Source organism: Echeneis naucrates, chromosome 8, assembly GCF_900963305.1.
Source record: "Echeneis naucrates chromosome 8, fEcheNa1.1, whole genome shotgun sequence".
In the NCBI taxonomy this organism is placed as follows: Eukaryota; Metazoa; Chordata; class Actinopteri; order Carangiformes; family Echeneidae; genus Echeneis; species Echeneis naucrates.
In genome coordinates this window covers 1,226,608-1,250,360 of record NC_042518.1, presented here as the reverse complement: position 1 = coordinate 1,250,360, position 23,753 = coordinate 1,226,608, and the positions used below count along the sequence as shown (strand labels likewise).

General features: G+C 44.6%; 1 protein-coding gene across 1 annotated transcript in view; it reads left to right on the top strand.

Annotated features, from left to right (window-relative positions):
• Positions 1-23,753, top strand: part of LOC115047139 (RNA binding protein fox-1 homolog 3-like) — a 176,624-nt gene that overhangs the window by 50,581 nt on the left and 102,290 nt on the right. The window lies entirely within an intron of this gene.

The window sequence follows — 23,753 nt, the reverse complement described above, 5'->3', positions numbered from 1 at the left end:
GGAGGCACGATGCTGGGATTTGCATTAAATTATTTATTTGCTTAGCAGACGCCCTTATACGGGGCAACTCTCAATTCCATTATACACATTAGCCATTTGTGCAGCCAATTTAGCTTGAGCACCTCGTTCAAGGATAGAACAACAAGTGAGAAAACGCCCTCTCCTCCCCCGCCGCTGCCACACAACACCTTCCCTCCATTTTGTCTGATTCCCTAAGAACGCCAAGTGAACAGGAAGTGGTACCTGGCCTGGAGGGCGCCAGTGACACATTGTTGGAGCCCCTGCAGGAATCCCTGAAAGTTTTATTTATTTATTTATTTTCCTTTTTCTGCCTTCCAGCACTCCAGCGTGTCCACTCGGTGTCCAGAGTTAAACACAAACAGTACAAACCAGCATTAGCGCGCCGTCCCGGTCAGTCCACTGAAAGTCAAAGCGTAATTGAGTTGCTCCATTAGCACCGGGATCAACCAGATGGTGCCCCCGTTCTTTTATTCACCCATTTATGTGGGCATGTCATTCTTCCAAGTGTACAACAACAAAGCAGAGAGAGATAGAATGAGTTTTTGTGTGCACATGTGTATGTTGGACTCATGCGGGGGGGGGGCACCTGTTAACTAATCTTTCAGCTTGGCCTGTCAGCACGATCATCTCTTCCTGCACCGGCCTAATGGCTTAACTCAGTTATCACAAACTGTACACACCACCGAGGGCAGTCTGCACTTAAATCAATTCAATTTCAGGGGTGTCGGGTGGATGTGCCAGCCATACCTCCGTCTGGGTCGCATCAATTTTATTTTATTTACATATTTCTATTAAATTAGTACTAATTGTTTGAGGATTGTGCAGAGTTTCTGTGACCAAACTGTCATGGCTTTGTATTTTACAGTTGGAGTCTTTTTCAGAGCTGCTGTCGATAGTATAAAGACAACATATCTAAAAACTCTTCATTTTTTTCTTTTTTTTTTTAAATCATATGATAAAAACCTCGCTGATGTGTCCTCCTTAGAAACCGTGTTGATAAGAATCCATTTCGAATTGAGCAAAGCTTGCCAAGGTTTATATTTGGCTTTGCGCATTCAATTTGCTTTACATTTAATACAGTGTCTTTCACCCAGTAACAGAACTGGCTGCCTGCCATGGAGGCTTTTGATTGGAATTGAATGCACAGTCATTTTCTCTAATATAAATCAATACTCTCCAAACCTGCCACAACACATTTTTTGACGCTCACTACTTGCTCAGTTGCAGCGTGGGGCACCAGTGAAACGGTCAAATGGTTGACACGTTTAGTTTGGTTTTGTTTGGTTTTTATTTGTATATGTGTACGTATATATATATATATGTGTGTGTGTGTGTGTGTGTGTGTTCGGAGAGATTAGTCTGTTTGGGGAAATCTGGGAAAACAAATCACTTAAGAACCACTCAGGCTTAATCATATTACCTTGCTAAGTAAAAAGTTTCAGATCCGCTCTTTCTCCTAAACTTCTGAAATGTCTCCCCATGTCAAACATTTGCCGCCTCATGGCACCCCCCCGTTCCGTGGCCACCGCTGGGTGTCAAATATTATTCAGCGTCATGATGCAACGCCTTCATTCCTTTGTGTTTCCTGCCGTCTGACGTGTGACAAAGGTCAAACGGGCGTATCGGTTTTCAAAAGGAGCGCGTTACAAAGTGAAACAATTGACCACATTATTAGACGCCACATCCCGGCCGTGTTTGTCTCCATCTTTGCTTCTGTTTTTTTGTTTGTTTGGGTTTTTTTTTTTTTTCTTTGTTTTTTTCGCTGCAACAACAGTATTGTTTGCATTAAGGGCCTGGCTGGAGTAAATGGAGCTGTTTTCAATTAGTTTTCAAAGTGCTTATCCCATTAAAGGTAATGACTTATTGATTTAACGACAGTGGCGCTTTTGGTGTGAAACGTGGCGCTATTATGACTCTCTCCTCTGTTATTCGAAAGAGGCCAGCGATACTAAGCGTCGGGTGAGCACTTTCAGTCTCAGCCTTCCCCGTGACCGCGGCGCTTGTTGTTTTTCGCGGCAGTCCCCAGGTCATTATTGAGTGGCATAAGTAACTCTGCGCTCACGGGGCGGAGCAGGTGATTTTTCTCCTCCTGGCCTTTTGCCGGGGGTGTCAGATGGGGATCCAGGAGCACATCACAGAGGTGGGAGAGCCTGATGTCATTGTCAATGTTCCTGTGCGTCCCACAAACCGCAGTGCAGAGGAAGCGATGGAGGGCCCCGTGCAAGCTAATGGGCCCGCTGCCTCCCCCTGGGTTCCACTTTGCCATGCAGCCATATGGCCGCGCTCCTCCCCTCAGTAATCCCTCACCGGTGTCAGCATCCAACCCAGGAGGGCCACACTTTTGTGTTTTCTCCTCTTCGCTCCCCGACTCTGTCTGTCCTTCCCGCTCCCTCATCTTTCTCTTTCAGACACTTTCTTTTTTTTTTTTTTTTTTCTTCTTTGGCATTCTCCGCACCTCCCTGTTGAACTCCTTTTGTTTTCTCTCACATTCTTCCAGCGAACTAAAGGTTGAAACATTGTTTTTTAACCTTGACAGAACTTTCAAAGGCCGAGCAGCTCGTCGGTGCACTAATACGCACCCTGCTGAGATAATTGGCTTTCACTTATAACTCATCATTGCTGTGTTGCTACTTGCTAATGTGCTGCGTGTCCTCAGCATCGTCAAAACGCTGTCCCTGTTTTCTATGGCACATCCTTTTAGAGTTCAGCACTGTCCTTACGACCCGTCCTCACACTGATCTCGAAGAAGACCAGTTAGCGTCCCCGTTCCGCTGATTTCCTTTCTGCTGGAGTACGGATATGTACCAGACCAGGAGGAAGATGCTCGGTTGCTGACAGCCGCTGTTTCAAGTAATGAGACAGGTGATAAGTCAGCCAGCGACCTTGTCTTATTCCCTTTTGCTTTCACTCTTGCATTTAAATCTGAGATGGATACTGTATGCACATCTAACTTTGCTGTGCGGAGCAGTTATGTCTTTATCTTTTACTGTCATGGGCTTGTGCTTTAACAACCAAAATCATAGCCAGGAACAGCTGCACTGCAGAGCTCAAACTACTATAATTAATAAATGTTTTTTTTTTTTTTTTTTTGAAAGAGCATTAATTCAAATAGCTGACTTGTTAATTTAAAGTATTCTTGCATGTCACTGGAACAGTAACCAGCCTCCGTGGTGCAGACCAATCAAAACTGCTAAACCTGACCTGACACGGATCAGCTGTAACATTACGACCACCGACAAGTGAAGTGAGCAACGTTGATTATCTGGTTACCATGGCAGCAGCTTTGGATGCTGTTCTGCTGGGTTATAATGATACGGCTGATCTCATGCAGATCCCAGACTTAACATCCCTGTAAACAGAATGAGGTGGTTAGCCTCGGCCGAGATAAGATCCGTGTCGACCAACAAAAACACAAATTTCCCAACGCAGACACACAGTTTGATTGGACGTCACTGGAAACAGAAAACACAGCAGCAACGGCCGCTTATCGCCAAAAGATGTGGATGAAATCAATAGAAGAGCGAATCTGCCTGAGCCTCACTTCAACAGAGATACCCCTGATGAGGACATCTGTATGTAAGGTCAACTTTCTTTTCTCCCTTAAAAGAAAAGAACCTCGGCTTCCCTCTTTATCTGATTGTCATTTTTCACCGCCTGTAATGGCTGCGAGGCTGCAGAGCTCTCGCTGAAAAGCTCACAGCTCGTCCGGCTCGTGCTCAGATATTGAACAGCTCGAGACGCTGCCCGCTGTCAGTGAGCAACTTGATTTCTCTTTGCCCCCAAGGAATGGAAATGAAATTATTCCTGCGCTCAGTAGGATGTGTGATTGACACACTGGAGAGAAGGCACACATTTCCCGCTTTATAGTATCCACAGGAGCTCATTCTTAATATTTACTTATCATTATTTATTTATGGCCTGAGCTCTTTTTTTTATTATTTACTATTGATTATTTTATCGCTTTCTCTTTGTAGTTCAGATTTGTCTTCCTCTCACCCTGTTGCAGCCCTTTATGAGTAGAAGCATGGCGTTGGTGATATGTGACAGCAAACTCTCTGGGCTTATATAATAATTATAGATGTGCCACAGTAACCAGATAACAGTTCCTGCTTTAAAATACTGTTCAAGGTTGCAGCTTTTACCTGCAGTTGGTGATATACGGCAGAAAGGATTGAAGAGATTTGGACAACAGCCTCGGAGCTCAGCATGTGTGAGATTGTGAACCGGCGTTGTGAATTCCTCTGCAGACTGCGTACACAGTAGACTGAAGCAGGTTTTTTTTTTTTTTTTTTGGCCAAAGGAGACTTCTCATTTGTTCCAGTGCTTCACATTCTTTCTAGAGAACCTGGTCTGAGCAGCAGTCAGGAGTCAGACAGGCCAGAGGCCAACAGAGGAGTGAAAATACTCGCTCACTGCATGTGCACCAAAAGTTCTGGCCTCTGTTCGGCGCAACTGTATTCACATCGCCCCGAGCTGGGAAAGGTTGGCGCCGGCGTGCACCACCTAGTACAAGAAACAAGCAGGCAGAGGCAGCATACAATATAGCAGGAGATCATCAGGTCATCAGACAGCAGTGCCACAAGGTTACGGTCCTCCTCCGGTTCTCTCCTATATGCAGACTGCAGCTGACTCTCAATCCACTTTTTTTTTCATGTAAATGATGACAGATTGAAGCAGAAAACTTCACCTCAGGCAGGACACTTTATGGAATACATTTAATCACAAAGATAGATTCATTTAATAGGAAGAAATGCAGAGAAGTGTTGATATAGTAAAACCAAAACACAGCAAAAAGAAAAAGAGTCAGTGAAATAATTATAATCTCCTCTGGGGGGCCACGCAATTACATCAAAACAATAATCCATTCATTCATCAATCTTCTGCCTCTTATCTGTTTCCGGGTCACCCTGGACAGGTCTCCAGTCCATCACAGAGACAGACAGCCGCCTGAGACAGGACGGCCCCGCAGAAGGCGGTGAAGGCCGCTGAGAAGGTCATCCAGGTTCTGCAACAGAACTAAAATTTTTGGACTCCCACACAAACGGCTCCATTTACAGTTCTGTTTACCGTTTTATAGTCACACATCATGCAACTTGCACATCCAGATGTTTATGTATGGTTCTTTTTAGGAGTGTTTTATTTTATTGTACTTAATTAGTCTTTTGTCTGTTTTTACGTGGAGCCAGTGGCAACAAAATTTGTGCCTGTCTGGTATTTATTGTGGAATGACAATAAAAGCATCTTGAATCTTTAATCTTGAATGAAAAAATTATATGTAATGAACCTGCTGCGTGCATCAGGAGCAATTAGATGTCTCTTGGAAACACTTTCACTTGTTAGATTGCAAGATATTTGATGGCAGTAGTGTTTATCGACTTGTGGCCTAAATTTTGTTTTCTGAAAAACAGTTTTAAGTCTTCTTAGAAATGTTTTCAGTTGTATCACACAGTCTTCATCGACAGGCGGGCTTTAAAGTTAACACGGGGTGGCTCTTAGGATATCTGAGCTCGGTAGCTGTTAAGATTTGGCGGATTAGGATTGTTTGGATGAACCGTGAGGCTTCATAGCAACTCTCTTTTTTTCCCAGCTCAAGGTCAGAAGTAGAAAAAAGAAGATGGAGAGTTATCTCGATGATAAAATAAGGAAATGATCTGGTGTATTTCACATCGTCCGGCTTCATCGACCGGTTTCACGTCTCTCAAACGTTTCTCAAAGAGAAAAATCTGTTTCCTGATTATAAAGATGTCACCTGGTGCTGAAGAACAACAGGGATGAAGTAACTAACTCAATCAGCAAACTAATACACTACGCGACCTTTACTTTTAATTCTATTAGAGGACAATCGTTGGGGGGAAAAAAAAAGTTTTGATGGATAGATCAAGTCGCCGTCGAGAGTCTAAATTAGTCCTACCTCTGCTGAATTTAATGAAGGTGGTCAAATGCAAATGTGGGAATGTGGGCTGTGTGAGGGTGTGCTCTGTTGTCTGTGTGGCGTGGTGCGATGATGGATAGGGCTGCCAGCAGACCGGGGTTTCTCCTCTGTAGAAATAAGGGGAGGGAAGCATTAACTGCTGTGTGTGTGTGTGTGTGCGTTTTACAGGTATTTTATAGTGCACAATGCCGAAGGCTTTGCTTTGAATTGACAAAGCGCCGTTCTCCCTGTTCTTCTTGCATCCAGTTGTATTTCAGCTGAAGCTTGTTCTGATCCAGTGAACTTCTTACTTACTGCTGATCCTTCCTCAATGAATTGATCTATGGTATCATATGCTTTTCTTTTTTGCCTTGTTTTAGGAACATGGGTTCGGTTCGCAGGTAAAGAGTACGAGCTTGGAAAGTTTCTCCGAAAGCTGAACAGCTCCAACAGCAAATTTGTGTCAAACGGTGTCCAAGAAAGTGTTGTAACTTGTATTACGACTTCATCAAGCGCGTGACTACTCCTAAAGTGTTTCTGTGGGCTACTATTTTAATATCAAAGGTTTATCCCTGAAGGAATACAAATCCTGCTCGTTTCTGCCCATTTCCACTGGAGACGTTTTTTTATGAGCTTCAAAGTGTGGCCCGAGGACGGTGCGAGAGCAAAAGCTTCTGTTGTGACTGTAGAGGAACGGGTTCGTCTTCTTTGGAGCGTCAGTTGGCTCAATAAACTTCATTAAGGCGTTGGATTGATTGTTCTTGTGCACAAGTGGAGCTGTTGAGGCATCACTGGAATAATAAAAGACGGACTGTCCGATCTGATCTACATTAAGACAAAGGTTGGCCAACTTAGATTCCTGTCCCCTCGTCCTGTTGGGAGCAGTGCTGCCTGACCTTTGGACCGGGGCCTGCTGATGAATCCTAAAAATATCAGTTTTAAATATTAAACTTAAATTCTTCTCTCATATTGTATCATAAAAAGTAGGAATAATTTGGCCTCTGTATTGTTTTGCCGTCAGATGTGGCCCACTGCCGTTTTTAGACATTTCAGTTTTCAGGACTTGGAAGCTTTTGTAGTTTCCAATAGTTGGAAAAGGTCTGGGAAGCCCTCGGGGTGGACCAGACTGCGTACCTCCGCAGGTAAAAGCAGCAGCACCAACAGGCCCCTTATATTTACCGGCTAATGTTCTCTCATCGTCATAAAACTTTCATTTTACTGACTGAAAATTGCTTAACAGTGTAAATATGCGGCTTCGTGGCTCAAGATGGCCAATCTGGGCAGCTGCTACATTAAGAGTTGTTGTGTTACGACTCCGCAGAGTGTAAACAGCCGCATATATCTGTGTGTGTGTTTGTGTGTGTGCTCGGGAATGTGATTGCGAGCTTCGGCTACACACCTGCTCGGCTTGGACCAGCGGTGTCTCTGGACCTTATATCCCATTCAGGCGAGCTCCTGTGCGGAACAGGAGCATATGGTCCAAAAAAAAAAAAGAAAAAAGAAAAAGTTAGCTTCTTCCTTTGTGTTGCTGTTTTGCAGAAGGCCCATATACCCTCAGCGCTCCCAGGAAAGCTGTTCCCTCGTCTTCTTACCCACGGCACTTTGCCCCTGTCTGTCTGCACCGCCTCAGCCTTCATCATCTGACATATGAATATAGACACCCTGGGAGGCGAACTGAGTGGGACGATCTATTCTCACACAGCTCAAATAACTGCATGACTGGAATTTATCATTCATATCAAACACAGGTGTCTTTTTGGCGTTGACACCTTTTATTTTATCCTCTGAGATCAATCCCAAAAAGAGGGAGGAGCAACTTTATCCTGGCTGAACTATAAAACTTCATATTCCCAATTTGAAAAGGAAAAAAAGCAAACATGTATTTCAGCAGGCGTTTGTGTGTGAGAGACGGATTATTTCCACTTATGTGAGTGTAGGAATGTTGCGCTGCGATGTGCTGCTCACTATTGATGTGTTTTCTCATCGATGCTGAGATTTGGGTTGAGGGACGCCTCCACTCTCGAAGAACACCTGTTTCCGCCTGCCTCCAGATGGTTAGCAAATCTAAATGCATTTTATATGATGTCACACTAATTTGAATGTAGCACAGCACACACATCAAAACCTCTGCCTTAGGTGGAGGCGGCGGTGTCTGTGCGGCATCATACATGGAACATGTTTCCGGTCACGTTACGGAGAGCAGGGAAAGTGAAGCGCCGGTAACGGTGTTGGCCTGCTTTCATTTTTCACTGCTGCAGATTTGAGGAGCCAGAATTTAAAGCAAACAATGAAACAGGCTACGTGTGGGCCACGACGACGACGAGCTAAAAATTGTGTACAGTGACACATTGGACACGCGTGATGCTTTTCCCTCCCTGCATCGCCGACTGCGATCACACCGAAATACTGTTATTTGGTAACACATTCGTCCTTATCAGCCGCTTTTGTGCCAGCGAGCTACACGTGATAACAATCAGAAGCAGGAAAACAAATCACATCACCAGAACTGAATTGTTTATTATTTGTTTATTGTGAATTTTCCTTTTTTGGGGGATTTGCTCATCTTATGATTTGATAGTTGGAAGAAAAACAACAGTGATGCAATCAGAGGGAACGCTGGGCCAAAACCTGAGGCGGTCCAGGTACATAAAAGTCGAGCTGCAGAGATGATGTTGAACTGAATCACCATGTTTTCTAAAAGTTAAACCAGCCACAGAGATGAGGAGACGCAGCACGCCTCGTCATCGTAGGCATCAGGCATCTGAACATCCATCTGTGGTTGCTGATGTTGGATAAACTGGTTGAAACGTGAACTTAACCGCATTTAAAAAAAATAATATCAGCTGTCTTTGGTGCAGCCAGCAGAGTTACGGACGGCTGACAGAGACACTCGTCCTGAATTCACTTTCTTTTTAAACTCATGTTCTACTTCAAACAACATCCAGCAATCCAGCATCTGGCAGTGAAATAGCTGGAGCGCGTTACCCAACCAGTCAGCCAGGCGACGTTATGGAAACACACAAACATGCACCCTTACATGCAGGCTGAAGCTTTGATCGCTGCACCTCCTTCATCATCTACAGCCTCGCATGACATCCCCCGCACCCCCAACCCCGCCGTGTGATGCGCTACCAAGGAGCCCATGCCCCGGCTTCGTGGGTTCACATGTATATTTAACATCTTCTCTGGTGCATTAGAGAGCGGTACAGCTGAGCTACCGCATTCTCGTCGGTTCACGAATGTCCACATGTGTTAGCAAAGATTTCTGTGCAGTAGCTGGGGAATACGTACATGTTATTTTCACGTGGGTGTGTGTGTGCGTTTGCTGATCAATATTTAAAAATGTGTAACATATTCCATAAAGCATATATTTAGGTCAGTCTCCCTTTTCCTCGCTGCATGTGTGTTTAGTTGACTTTAGCTGAATACGTCTCCTCCCTCGGCGTGTGCATGAGTGTGTTTGCAGCCCCAGCCCCTGTGATCCATCCTCCTCTGCACCAGGGTTAAAGCCGCACACTCAGGGCACAGGGGCTGCAGGAGGGAAAGCGCGGGTGGGCGGCTCATTAGATAGCACTCCCCGCGGAGTGTGAAGGAGAAAAACACCCATTAGCAAAACAAACGACGTGCCCATCGCTCACACAAACACGCCAAATGTTTACCGAAAGCCGGGCAGACGAGCCCGCCAGCAGCCTGCGCCTGCTCGGGGCTTCCTGTCAGAGCACTTCCGGGTCACGCACGCCGAGAGCCGAGGCAAAGGGTTATCCAGGATAGACACAGGACCTGACGGATGAGTGCGGTGCACCTACCGAGGGGAGAAAGACAAATTGTTAGATTTGTACCACTACTAGTGGGAAAGTCTGCAATTTCTCCCAATTCTAAAGCAGAAAGGGCAGCAGGACCGATAATGGCTCCGACTCTACACAAAGTAATGGATAAAAAGCATCGACGGATTAGTGTTCCACATTTTTTCTAGCTTTCTTAAGTTTGCTTCATATAAAAAATATATTGACTTATTAAATATTTTTCAAATAGTTTGACACATTGGCCTAACCAGAGCCATTCAAAACTGACAACTCCTTCTGATCCTGCACCTCGAGCCTCGGGGAAGTTATGTAATATACCTTTAAATCATATCCAACCTATTTAATACGTTGTTGTTTCTCCACATGAGCTTCTGCAGCTCTTATTGATTGATTACATAATATTTATTCTCTAACATGCAATTAAAAATGTAGTTTGTTCAGGAGAAAACGTTTGGGAATTACACATAATTATTTGAGTCACTTCCTTTAATTAACTCATTAATTGTTTTCGTGAAAAAAAAAAAAAAAACAGCTCATCATCAGATCTTAAAGTGACACTGCTCTGTGTTTTTGGTCAATAGAAAACTTTCTGATTTTAGTTTGATTACGTGTTTTGGAGCTGAGTGTGTGTCCTGGTGGACGTGTGTGATTTGTGCAGTGAAGCTGTGAAGCTCATCCCCTGGATGTGAGCAGCCGGCTGGGCGTAGCCTCATGGGTAATTAGTGCATCTGAGCCTGGTTTCTCTTCGTGACCTCTGACCTTCAGGAGTTGTCTTCCATCGCTGCGTTACTCCCCCTCCTCTTCTCCTCCTCCTCCTCCTCCTCCAACATCAACACCAATATCTCACCATGAACCTGCCAAACAAAAAGCCCGAACCACATTTGATCCACGGGAAGTAGCACCGGTGCTAATTTGCTATTACGCTCGATCTTCCAGTCATTTGTTTGGCTGACTGACTACACAGTGTGTGTTACGGTCTGCTGCCTCTGTCTGTGGAGTCCTCCCGCCGTCAGGTGAATGATGGAAATAATTTTCATCAGATGAAAATCAGGCCAAGCATCATGCTTGGTGATTTTTATTCTTTATTTTTTTTTCTGGCTCATTGTCAGGATGGCGTTTTGCGGCGTCTGGCTGAGTTTTTACATTCAGCTTCAGTGTTGCGCCGCTCCTCTGGAGGAACCTGCTTCAGATCTTAAATGGAATCACTCATCCTGATCTCCACCCTCGCTGTGGTCTCTATCATAAGTCCTGCAGTTGACTAGTTTGCTGGTTTGTGAGAGGTGGTCGGAGGCTGCTCGCTCCCTCTCCTGACTCTTTGTCTTGCTACAGTCAGATAATTAGCTGCCGACTGTCAGATAATTAGCCAGCCTGCATCTAATTTTGGTCACAACCTCGTACGATAATGGTCAAATGAGGTGGTGCACAGAAATGTATGGGATTAGTCGAGCAGCATGTGTTCAGTTGGCTCAATCCAAATGGCGTCTCCTGATTAATGAATTGGTCGCGTTAATGGCTGCAGAACGGTCACGTGTTTATATCTCATTTCCCATCATCCTGAAACGTAGATTTAAAAGAACATTAGCTGTATTTTAGTGGCGTCCTGTTGTTTTCTCTCAAATTCAACAAATCACAATTTTAAATAGTCCAGTTTTTCTTCTGTGTGTCACACTGCGTCACCTCCTGATCCCAGCTGAGGTGCTGAGGGCAATAATCACAGTCATTGTGTGGGATCCTTTTGCCCAAAGAAAACACACTTATGTACAGGTGCTTTAGAGAAATATAGCGGAAGAGCTTCCTGACTTGAGTATTTTGTCAAGAAAATGATCTTCACCAAGACGTCTGGGGGCGGCTGGAAGTGCCATTCTGTTGTGCAGCCAGCGAAATAGGCAGGTGTGACTGAGGAAATACCTCCACCTTCAGCTCCCCCCACCCACTCATACCTCCCAGAGCCACCTGGGGATTTGGGTTAATGCAGAGTTATAAAGACATTGAGTAGAAATGGAGGATTGGGGACGTATATCATCATGATGCAGCTCTGTGTGGTGACAGCCGTACTGTATGTGACAGTAAATCCTCCATACTTATGCATCATTTCCTATTTCCTGCTCACTGACAACTGAGGGAAAGGCATCGTTGACAATACAACAATTTCTACTGCGGCATCAGTCTCCCTGAGAGCCCCAACACCTGCGTTCTGCTGTTTAGTGGAATCTTACGGCTGCCTGCAACGTTATAAAAAGATGGCTGCCAGGACGAACGCGCTGGACCAGCCAATGTGGGTTTTATTTTGGGGAACAAAACCAGCACAGACAGTTAATGTCCAGGACAGATGGCCAACAGCATTGCGAACCCGCCGCGATGTCACCCAGCGGTGCGTGAGTTGCTGATGCCCCGCCCCCTAATCCATCCCCTGCTGTCTGGTCTGTTTCTCTCATTTAAAAAAAATTATCAAGTTTTATTGAAGACTGTAAATTAGAGCCTGAGACCATAAACTCATCATGTTTACTGAGGAGGAGGAGGGACATTTCCCCATAGACTTCAATATAAGGGAGGAGGAGGGACATCTTCCCATAGAATTTACAACATGTCATGTCATAATCCAACGATCAATCAAGAGGTTATTTCTTTTGTAAATATACTACAGGATGTGTTTCTTCCTGCTTAACTAACGCAAACGACCACAACTGTCCCTTTAAAATGGATTTTTGACCCACCTTACTTGCCGTAGTCGTGCCTGCTCACGAGCGCAGGTCAGCGGCACTCACCTCCTCCGAATCGCTCGGCCTGATCGGCCGCCTGCTGAATACGAGCGCTGATGCAATTGTTTGGCAAACAGCATCTGGCCTGTGAGACGTGGGGGGGCGGGGGTGTTTGCATCATGTCGAGTTCAGCGTGGTCACTGACTCGGCATGTCACACTTCGTTAAAGAGTGATTAGTGTGTGTTTTGCTAAACTGGACGGAACTGGACCAGGTTTTCTCCTCCCGTTTCTTTGTCATCCTGAGGGCTCGGCCTTCCCTTTTCCACTTCCTGTCACCCCCCCCGCCCCCCCGTCATTTCTGGAAGCTTGTGCACATCGGCCCGAGCCGTGCCGTGTCTGTGTGTGTGTTTTCTGCAGCACTCCCCTCTGCACTTTGTTCCTGCGTATTTTGCCGGGGAACTTTGTGTGACATTAGTATTCCAACAACACCACGGGGGTCATGCGATCTACCACCCCGCTCACTCCCAGCAGTGTGTCTTGTTGCACCCTCTCTCACCCCCCCCGCCCCCCTCCCCCACTCTGTCCATTTTGTGGGCTGCAGCACTGCTTTAACTAGAAGCACGGGGAACAAATAAAAATAGATGGGCAAAGTTGTGAGATGTGAGCCCTGAGGGATGCGCTGTATGGATATACATTTTCTGTGAGCATTTGGAGCGGCCCCTTTGGAGCGTCAAAGAATATTATCCCCCCTCCCTCACCCGACCTCACCCCTCCCATCTTTGGATCATGGCAGTAATTCAATTGGGGATAGACAAGAGCAGGATTTCCTTGATGCTTTTTTTCCTCTCCCTATAAACGGCTTGTCTGGCTGTCAGCATTGATAATGCTAGCCGCTGCACACTGCGGCTAACTCTTCCCAACCTGTGCTGCCATTTTCCATACTGCTCCAGCATTGAGGAGCTTCTCCATGATTTACCCTGTGCTTGTCTGCCCATCTGGCTTTTTTTTTTTTGGCTCTCCCCCCAGAGGACTCAGCTGCCCGTCTCTCATTCTCTGGCGCTGATCTGTTTTTCTGTTTGACAATCTAAGCATTGTCCATCTGATACGTCCGTGTGTCTGCTGCTGTCTTTCCATCTGTGGAGATGGGATTGGATTTACTGGATAACTCATGATCTCAGCTCTCTGTTTGAGCCGGTGAGCCGATCCGGCCCAGGCCTATCTGATCAGCGGGTGTAGGGTTAAGTTATGGTCAGGAATAACTTGATCCACGTCCGGCCGCCCGGCAGACAGGGCACTGTGAAGCTATTCACATCATCAGTCGGCTAACAAGGGCCCACATCAGCGGCTGATGTGCAGGCTGACAGGTGTGATCGACCAAAAACCTCAATGCCAAGTGTGGTCGGTTTCCTCTGAGAGCTTCATCTCTGAGATTTTACTCTGACAGTTTCCTGACAGCGTTGACTTCTGAACTGTTTCTCCGCCGCTCAGACACCGCTGCTATCACTCCCGCAGTTATTTAACATCATGTTAATGGGTGTCAGACGGATGTGACGAGCTGTTACAAACACACCACAACTTAGATTTTTTTTTCTCCTCCCCACAATGACAAGAGTATAAAGAAGACACTCACACAAAGACCGGAGTGACCAGAAGTGTGTCTACTAACGATACGTCATGTCTGTATCTCTTTAATCAAAATGGAGATAGAAGGGTTAGCTAATTAGATAATGTTGGTGGGGACTGTACTGAGGTCTATGGGAAAACGTCCCTACCTATTAACAGAGGGTTGACACTTTATTGTAAATGTTAAAATCGGACTCTAAAGATGTTAACAATCCTATAAAAGGTTACTTAAGGATAATTTTTCTATGTTTTTATAGGAAGTGACAAAGAATTAAAGTATCTCTGCTGAGAGTCACCTTGGTAATTCTAACAATGTGAAATAGCTGAAATTCGTTTAAGCTCTTTGCATTTCTATTTTCCAGGGTCACGAGGGTGGACCAAACAGCCATTCCCACTTTTGCAGTAAAAATTTTGCAGTTTAATAGTGCATGACTGTGAGAGGAAAAAGCTGCAGCAAACCCGTGCAAACGTGCAAACTCCTTTTTTATTATCGTTACTCGAGGTAGCTAACTTTTGTCCGGCAAAACAGCAGCACCCAGCCTGTTATGGAGGTCTCCGTAGTGGCGGTAGTAATGAAGGTTTTAGTGAATGTGCGCCGAGAACATCTAAATCTAGTCTTAATCGTCAGAGATCTGGATGTTTTATCTGACGGAGTCACAGAGCGAGGCAGGGATCCAAAACAAAACCGTTAAATGAAGCGCAAGATGGAGAGAGAGCGAGGAGGAGAGAGGGGGAGTAATAGGCTGCATCAGAGTGGTGAGGAAGCTAATGCCTCTTGAGACTGTTTGTAAGTGAGGGAGGCCTTTGGATGGCGAGCTGACTTCAGTATGTGCATTACTCAGCCACATAAATCTGGGAGCCCCCGCCTCGCCTGCCTGCTTTGGTTTGGCTTTAATTACCTGAGCTATCCTGCACTCACCACCAGCACTTCTCTAATGGGGCTGCCTCGCTCGAGCATCACTCACACTCAGTCCAGCCAGCTGGCAGGATGGCCTGGGGGGGGGAGCCTGGCCCTCCTATTATAACTCCAAGTCTGTGCCCTAACACACCTGTAGTCTGAGTGTGTGTGTGGCTGTCCATCTCCTCAGCTGTCACACAAACTCATTTTTGCGGGAGGGAGACGCAGCGTTAAGACTTCAGCGTGCAAACAGTCCTGAAATATTAACTGCAGTTTTTCTTTGATCCGAGCTGACCAACACTGTCCACTCATTTGGCTTTCCATTACACCATTAAGTATCTGATTAGTCATGTGTCCTTGGGGGGTTCAGCTGTCAGTCAGTGACATGTCATGGCAGCCCCACCACTTGTCAAGTATGTCTGCTTTCATTCTGCTTGTGTACAGCTGCCTAACAATGTGCCAAGAGCTTTCAGCACTGACTTAAAATGCATCAGACCTTTTCTTTCTTTCTTTCTTTCACCACCACCAACCTCGTATGAAAAGACACAGAGAAGGCTTTCTATGAGCTCCTCACGGTCCTGGCAGCCCCCGTTGAATGACTCGGGGTGACCTTGGAGATTATTGCTATACTAGACAGAAAAAATGCTATATGTTTGTCAAGAGCTGTCTGTCATCAATGAGCTTTTGTGTTGGCTATCGATCGGCTCCTGGGCAGGACACCGGAGTTGATGGATGCACAACAAACAGACTCTGCATTGCCAGCAAGCACCCCACCAACCCCTCCCCCCAGCCATGATGGGATGTCAAGTCCATGACGCCCGGCGTCTTCCCCACCCACGCTCAGTCTGATGCAGGGCTGAGCCGTGTCCCTAAATGGCGATTCATTAGTAAACCTGGAGTAGATTACTGTAGTTTAGCCCCGCTACTCGTGCGTCGATAACTGGCCCCGATTGCTTTGTGAAACGGTGCGAGCTGTGCCAACGTCTCTGCAGCATGCACATATAAAGATAACAACACCATTCCCCGATCAGTTGACCTGGTTTCTCTTCAGTTAGCAGGCTCCAGCCTCCAGGGTGCAATTGAGAGCGCCTCGGTCCGACACTGGATACAACACAAATGTCAGATGCAATGCAACAGTCATCATCCCCGGTGATTTTGGCTATTTTTCAGGAAGTTAACTACCACGGATACATTGTTTGGCCTCTGTCTCTCACTCTAGAGGGAATGGCATTAAAGTTAATTTCGGTGCAGCTCCAGCTGGTGCTGTTGCGCTCACAAAGAAGCTGCATTGTTATGTATTTTTATTGTATGAGCAGCAGAAGCAGCAGAAGAAGTGTTGTTGGAAAATCAGCAAAACGGCATTGTGAAGTTATTGTTTTCTTCTCTTGAGTTTAACCCCATCCGCCTGCAAAGCGTGGCTTGATCTGCTTTTATATTTCACAGACCCCCTGCTGCTGCTGCAGTCCAGTATTTCCCAGGTTCGGATTTTCACCGATGTGATCCACCTGTGGCGGGCGACACGCAAACAAATCAGGGAGCAGCAATTGACCTCCACAGTTAAACACTTCACAAAGCAGAAAACATCACAAAGTCTAAACGGTGACATTTTACCGTTTGTAACCATCTTTCTTCGTGCTTTTACTGTCACATTATCCCAAACATCTGGGCCCGGAGCGTGCGCCGCTGAAGCCGGTGTAATTTCACAGGCTCCGTGTGTTTCACCGGTGCTGGACTGGATCCAAATTGATAACAATTTTTCTGAGTTTGCAGACTCAATAACACTTAGACGGATACAGGAAAAACAACAAGACCGGACATGGGGTGGGGGGGTCTGGCAGATTACAGGAGATTTGTCGGCCCCTGGGAGTTTTCACTCAGCTGATGTTGACAAAGCAGAGCTGATGTAGGTTACTGGAAAAAAAAACACACACACAAAAAAAGGACCTTTTGGAGGAGAAATAGTTCATGTGTACGAGCTCGTGCTTTTTTTTATTTCTTTGTCCTTTTCCTTTTCAACACCCGCTCCCCCACCATCCCCTCACACCAAGGGTAGAACATCAATGAATAATTCATCAGTCAAATCCAAAAATCTATGAAATAAAATCATTTGTTACCCTGTAGTGTGCTCGACAGAGGGATTGTTTATAAGGGTGGTAAAGCAGGACTCAAGCGTTGGTAACAATCAATAATCTGATAGAATCCTGAGGCCCTCGCTTGTTGCCAACGCACATCCAGACTTGAAACATCAAAACAGCTTTTGGTTTCTATCCTCTCGCTTGTGTCTGCAGAATATTTTCAAAAAATGGGCAGTTCAGACATTTCTCTCTTGTTTCTTTTTTTTCTTCTCATTGTTCGTTTTGTCTTTGCATTATTCATTTCTGCATTAACCCCCACCCCCACCCCCACCCCCCCATCACCTCCTGCACTGCCACCCCCCCATTTCTCTCTGCATCTTGAGGTTGCCATTAGCTGCAGTATGTTGCGAACAATTAGGATAATACTGCCGTGACCGATCGTAATGGTGATAATGATAATGAAGAGATAATGATAAGAAGGAATGGAAATGACTGTAGCAAATAGGGTTGCTGTTTTTAGTCGGATTTTCCGCGACAGCAACAACACACTTTTCTTACACCAATAATAATAATTACTATTATAATGATGGTGATGAGAGCGCAGTCACCCCTCCCTCTGTCATCCTCGCTGCTTCTCAAAGGAGAAAGAGCACAACTTTCCCAGTCATTATACCAGTTGCCCCACCAGCCCACCCGGTTCTTAGAGTCCAGGCCGGTGGCGGGTAAATGGCGCCCAGTGCCAAAGACTTATTAATCTAAAGTGAACATGGCGCTGTGCTAATGAGGGATGATTGAAGAGAGCGAGAGGAGCCTTTTCTTAAAGAGACAGAACACCGAATGAAGGGAAGCAAGTTAAAGAGAGACAGATAAAGACCTGAGAAGTAGGTTTCTTTATGCGCACCATCACGTTACAGCCTCCGTGACAACACACTTTGTGTTGGCTTCATTTTCCAATTAAGAGCCGTCATCCACCATCTTTGGTTTAGCTCATGAAATATTTAACGCAAAAAAAAAAAAGGAAATTATCAGGCTACTGCCACAGATAATATATGCTGAGGAATTAAACTCTCCCTTCAAAAACAAAAAAGCAAACTGAACTCCAGCACAAGGTGGTCGAGGCGTCCACATACTTTTGGTCAGATAGCACACGTCAGGCAATCAAGGAAGAACAATGTTTTTCTGAGGTCAAAGATCATTTCCTCTGTGTGTCTCTGCTGGGTTTTGATCTTTATTAGCGCCCTCTCGTCTCCATTTTTTGCTCATAATAATTTAATTACAGCAGAGAAATGTACATTATTTTCACTGTAAATTCAACAACCGATCTATTAAAGCAGGGCCATGTTATGAGAGAGAGAAGACCACGGAGAATAAAGCAGAGAATAGTAATGAGAGACAGAGAGAGCAGCGATAAAGAGAGAATAGTAATGCAGTGTGGCGCTCTACTGTATGTAGGTGTGTATACATTTCTGCATGCTGTGGATAGGAAGTGGCCCTAATCAGCCCTGCGGCTCTGCAGCAAAAAAATCCACTTAGCAACGTGGCTAATTTGCATATCTGTGATGAAAACAAGGTCCGTGTTTAGCCAGCTTGGACGGACGAAGCAGGAAGAGCGTTTCTTATTTTCAGATTTTGGCTGCATGTGGCGGTGAATTTCTGGAGCCGGTAGTTATTTACTTCACTAACTTTATTCCTGTCAGCTGAAATGCTTCAGTGGAATCAAACCCAGAATCTGTCACTGAGGGAACGTCCTCCATTCATGCATCTTAACTTTTAACAAACAACAACTCCAAAGCAGCATGTTGAAGACAGTCACCTAGAAATGAGGATGTACGAATCCCAATCTTTTCCCGAACGCGACGTTATTCTTGCAGAATCGTGGCTGTTCATCCATCACGTTTTGTATCGACTGCATAAAATTATGATCGTTTTTCTGAAATTTGAGCAACGTGTCGCATCAGGAAGTGGCGTCACGTCGCAGAGTAAATATGTAATCAGTCCGACTGTTTGACATCCATCACGTCGTGGCTGAGCGTCGACTGGACTGTATTTGATTTCTCATAAAAGACCAATATAGCAGCCAATCACAACGGGCCTGACAGCCAGCACTCTCCTCGCTCTCCTGACCTCTTGTCTTCCGTCTCGGTGTCTCTTCCAGCGCAGTGGGCTTTGATTTAGGATCTCTGCAAGCAGTTTATGGTGAATATATCCTAAATGGACACTTTAATAGGCTTTTACTTTTCCTTTTTTTTTTTCATTGTATTGTGCAATGTAAGCAGTAATCATAAATTATATTAATTATAATTTGTTGCCGCCGGCTGAAAGCCTTTCACGGTATCTCTGAAATGTCAAGTTTTCACAAAGAAGAACAGTCTAGTTCAGCAGTTGACCACCACTGCGTATGTGAGAGTTTGAAGGGTGTTTAGTTTCACTCAGCGGACGCAGAATCTCCCAAACATCAAATTAGCGTGATCGTGAGTTCATGGGTTGCAGCCAAATCAACAGTAACGTACTTTCCAAAGATATCAAACACGTCCGGCTGAATACTTCGGAAACGTTCATAAAACCATGTGGAAAGTTTCCGTTGCACGAGATGATGCGGCTCAGGCTGGAATATTTCACTCAGTGTAAACATCATGAGGCTTCAATTAGGAGCTGGAATGAGATGATGCAGAATATGAATGATGCCATCAGACTCTTTAATCAGGAGTGCAGATTAAAATGATTTTTTCCAAAAGATGATCATTTAGGAAATCAGACGTGAGAAAACTGGACGTTCGGGTTGTTTTCTAAGGATAATGAACAGTGATGCCGTCCAGCTTGACCTGTTGTGTGCGCTGATTTATTGTTATTTTCCCTGGATAGCAAAAAAAAAAGAGATTAATAGGAACATCTACGTTTTCCCATTTCTCTTCTGTCTCTGCATTTTTAGTATTTTTTTTTTATTATTATTCATATTCAATCTCTTTGCCATCAGGCTCTGAGGCAATTTACGGTACCTTTGAACACGTCCTTAACGGTACCATCACGCGTCCATCAGTGCCACTGCGAACACGATTTTATTACTCAATTTGATTCCATACAAGGTTCATTCCCCACATTTTTTATGCATCGTGGGTTTAGCTCAGGCAGAAAATAATCTGGACAGCGAGAGCTCGGTATTACAGTTCAAACAGGATAAAGCGCTGACAAATTTCAGACTGGGGGACTCGTGAACGGAGGTGGCGGTGGTTGGTGGGGGGTGGGGGGGAGATTAAGAGCTACACCATTGTTTACCTCTTCCTCTAAGGTGCAGGATACTCTGTCGTTTATAAATGTTGGTAGCTGTTATTGGATACCTCGCAGGCTTTTGGGGAAAGAGGAAAGGAAAATGAAAAAAAAAAAAACTTTGGGAAAGACCCAGGAGGGGGTTCGATACAACTTTAATAATGCGTAGCAGGAGCTAAATGAGCCATTCTGCGGTACTTTAAGACGTCTTCTCTCCACCACACCCCCCCATATCACCACCACCACCGCCACTGTCCACCTCGACACATGCTCCCCTCCCCCCACCTCATGATCTCAGAGCCTGAATTATTAAAAGTGTTGTTTTCCCTTATTGCATTGCAGCAATGTGCCTCATTGGTGGAAATGAACTGTTCTGGAGTTTGAATTCTTAAAGCGACCCGCCTGCAACAGACACACACACACATGCACGATTTCTGTTTCTTTAAAAGACTCCAAACTGTTTTTCTATTTATTTTATTTTTACCAAGCATTATGTAAGAAATTTAGAAAAAGAAAAAAAAATCTAAAAGCTTCTCCCACTTTTTTATTTTGAACCCAAAGTTCTGGTCAAACCGAAAAAAATCAAAAAAATAAGTTCAATGTTCTATTATTATTTTTTTTTTATTTATCAAAATTCATTGTGTATGATTATTTTCAGATTTAATAAATAATCTTATAGTCTTCCAAACAACGACGCCCCTCACAGTCACTAAGGCTCTTGTCTTTGTTTTTACGGTCTGATCAGAGAATCTGACGCTCATTCTAATTCATTTTGTTTTTTAATCAAAAAGAATTGAACATTTACTGGCCAAATGCACAAAAACTCTACATTCATCAGTTTTCAGTGAGAGAAACAAATCTGCCTCCATCTCTGATTAACTGTCTCAGCTGAAATCATTTTAATTTAGTTTTTTCTCTCCACACTTGCAGCGATCTCCTCCATTCTTTCTAGTTTGGCGACAACAACTCTCATACAGACAGATGCATGATGATGCATTTTGTTGATTTGCACCGTTTGTCATGCAGACATAATAAATGCCTCTTTAGAGAAGTTTGAACAACTGTGACGTTTAAGGTTGAATCTTGGCATTTAGGATCATTTTCTAAGCATTAAATCCTGAAATATTGGTTGCAGCATCATCTACATTAGGCCAAACTCTGAGATAAAAAAAATAAAAAAATAAAAAAGCTCTGACTTGCAGCCAAAAGAAAAATGAGCCAAACTCAAGTAGGCATCACTCTCTTAGTAAAAAAAAAAAAAAGGAAGCTTTCCTCCTTGTTGTAAACACCTGAGGATTTAGGTTTGAGATCCTTTGAATATATTCTGAAATGCCAAAAATAGTTAAAGGTAGATAATCCAACGTGAACAGCAAGTTGCATTCCTCCACAGTCCACACACACACACGCACACTTTAATTACACAATTAATAATTAATCAGAGGTTGGACTCAATACTGTCGAGTCTGCAGATGAGAGAACACCCAACTGCTGAGAAAAAAAGGATTAACAACTAACAAAAAAAGGAAGTTCATCATGAACCAACAAGCAACATGTCATCAGTTTATGTTTGAAGAGAAACACAGCTGCTGCAGCGAGGTTGAATCCATTTTTCTAACCAAAAATAAAAAATAAAATAATGAATAAATAAAACAGCTCCGTCTCTGCAGCTCGGAGGAGGGAGAAATGAAGCTGTCTCTTCTACGTGACATTTTCCACATGCAAATATGGAGGAGAAAAAAAAAATTTGATTGCACGTAAACACCATTAACGGCAGAACAAACTGGAGAAGCAATAGGTCAGGGATGCGTCTCTGTTTGTCCACTCCGCCGTCCAACAGTTAACGACACCCTGCGAGCATTGATTTTAATGCACTGCCCTGTGCTGTGGAATTGATCATAACAAACACTGATGATCGTTTTGCTCAATTTATTTATTCCCACCGATGCATTAAATATTTGCAGATGCTGTTTCTTTATTATCCTCTCTGTGCAACCCCCCCCCCTCCCCTCCAACCTCCTTTTTTTGCTCTGCATGCTCGGTGTGTTCCCAGCGTTGCAGCAGAAAGCGAGAGTGTTTACCCAGCTGTAATTACAACATGCACAATGACCTCATTCTGCTGTGTCAGTCGCTGTAATGTATAGCCCTTGATCTTAAACTGCAAAGGGGGTTGAAAAAATGGCGTGCACTTATTTTCAATATGCTGACTACATTCCCGGCATTTTCTTCTTCTTCTTCTTCTTCTTTTAAGGCATGTCCGTGATGCCAGATCAGAATTTGATATAAGCTCTGGTGCTCTTTTTCTTCCGACAAGGTCTCTCTGCCTTAATATGCATTCAATAATGTGAAATGATATTAGCTGTAGGAGCTCATTGACTGTGCACTCGGGGTCTTACGGTGTCTCTCCGTCTCTGTCTGTATCACGCTCTTTATCTCTTCCTCTTCCTCTCTCTTTCTTTCTCACACACACACACTCAGAAGAAACGAAAAACGAAGAGGGGGGCTTGAACTGCAGATAGCAACAGCAGCAGAGCAATCACACCGAAGCAATGCCCCCCACGCCTGGCCCATTAATAACAGTAATACGCACACCGCGCCCAAGCCAGCACTGCCGAAAGCACCACTGACACTTTAATGGGCATTTTTTACTTTTGTTTTTAAATAATGCATGTGCTGCTTGTCAGCACTGCTTCACTCCACCCCTGGTGAGCCTTTGCAGCGTTCCTTTGTGCAGAAATTACAATGGGGACCTGTGTTTTCTGTGCCTCCTCCATAAGCTGCATTCATCACATACATGGGGACGTCAGTGTGCAGCACATCACCCTCTTGGGGATGTGTGTTGTATGTTGGCATGTGCGGTGTGTTTTGTTTTGTTCTGTTTTGTTTTTTTTTTTGCTTGTCAAGGCCGTTCATTGGCAGCGAGCTAATTGAGGTTGTCTCTGAGAGGACAGACGGCGCTGACAGCGTGTCACAGTTGTTGTGTGTCTGTCACTGATCGGGCTGCTGTTGGTTTTATTAAAAGCCTCAAAGAGTCAAAGTTTAACTGGAACTTTGATTTTTTTTTTTTCTCTCTCTCTCTTTAATGTGTGATGACATGACAAAGTCTAACAGCCAAACGGGCAACATGTGAGAGAGGAGAGAGGCAGGAAAACACACAGACACACAAACACTGTTGATATTTACATGTTTATTATTATAACGGATGGAAGAAAGAAGGAGGAGATTCTGCCCTTCTCTGTTAGTCACCATTCAACCCAGCACCCAATCCCCACGCTCCCAACAACACAAGGCCCGTCCCGGCACTGTGAGCCGGAGTTTACGGACCAGGACCGAAGGATGTGTTTTTGTGTCAGAGTGAACGAAGATCTATAGGATTTCTTCTTCGGTGGAACCGGAGCTTCTCCGTTCTCCACATATATCTTATTATTCTGATGGTGATTCTTCGGCCATGTTCGAGTCTA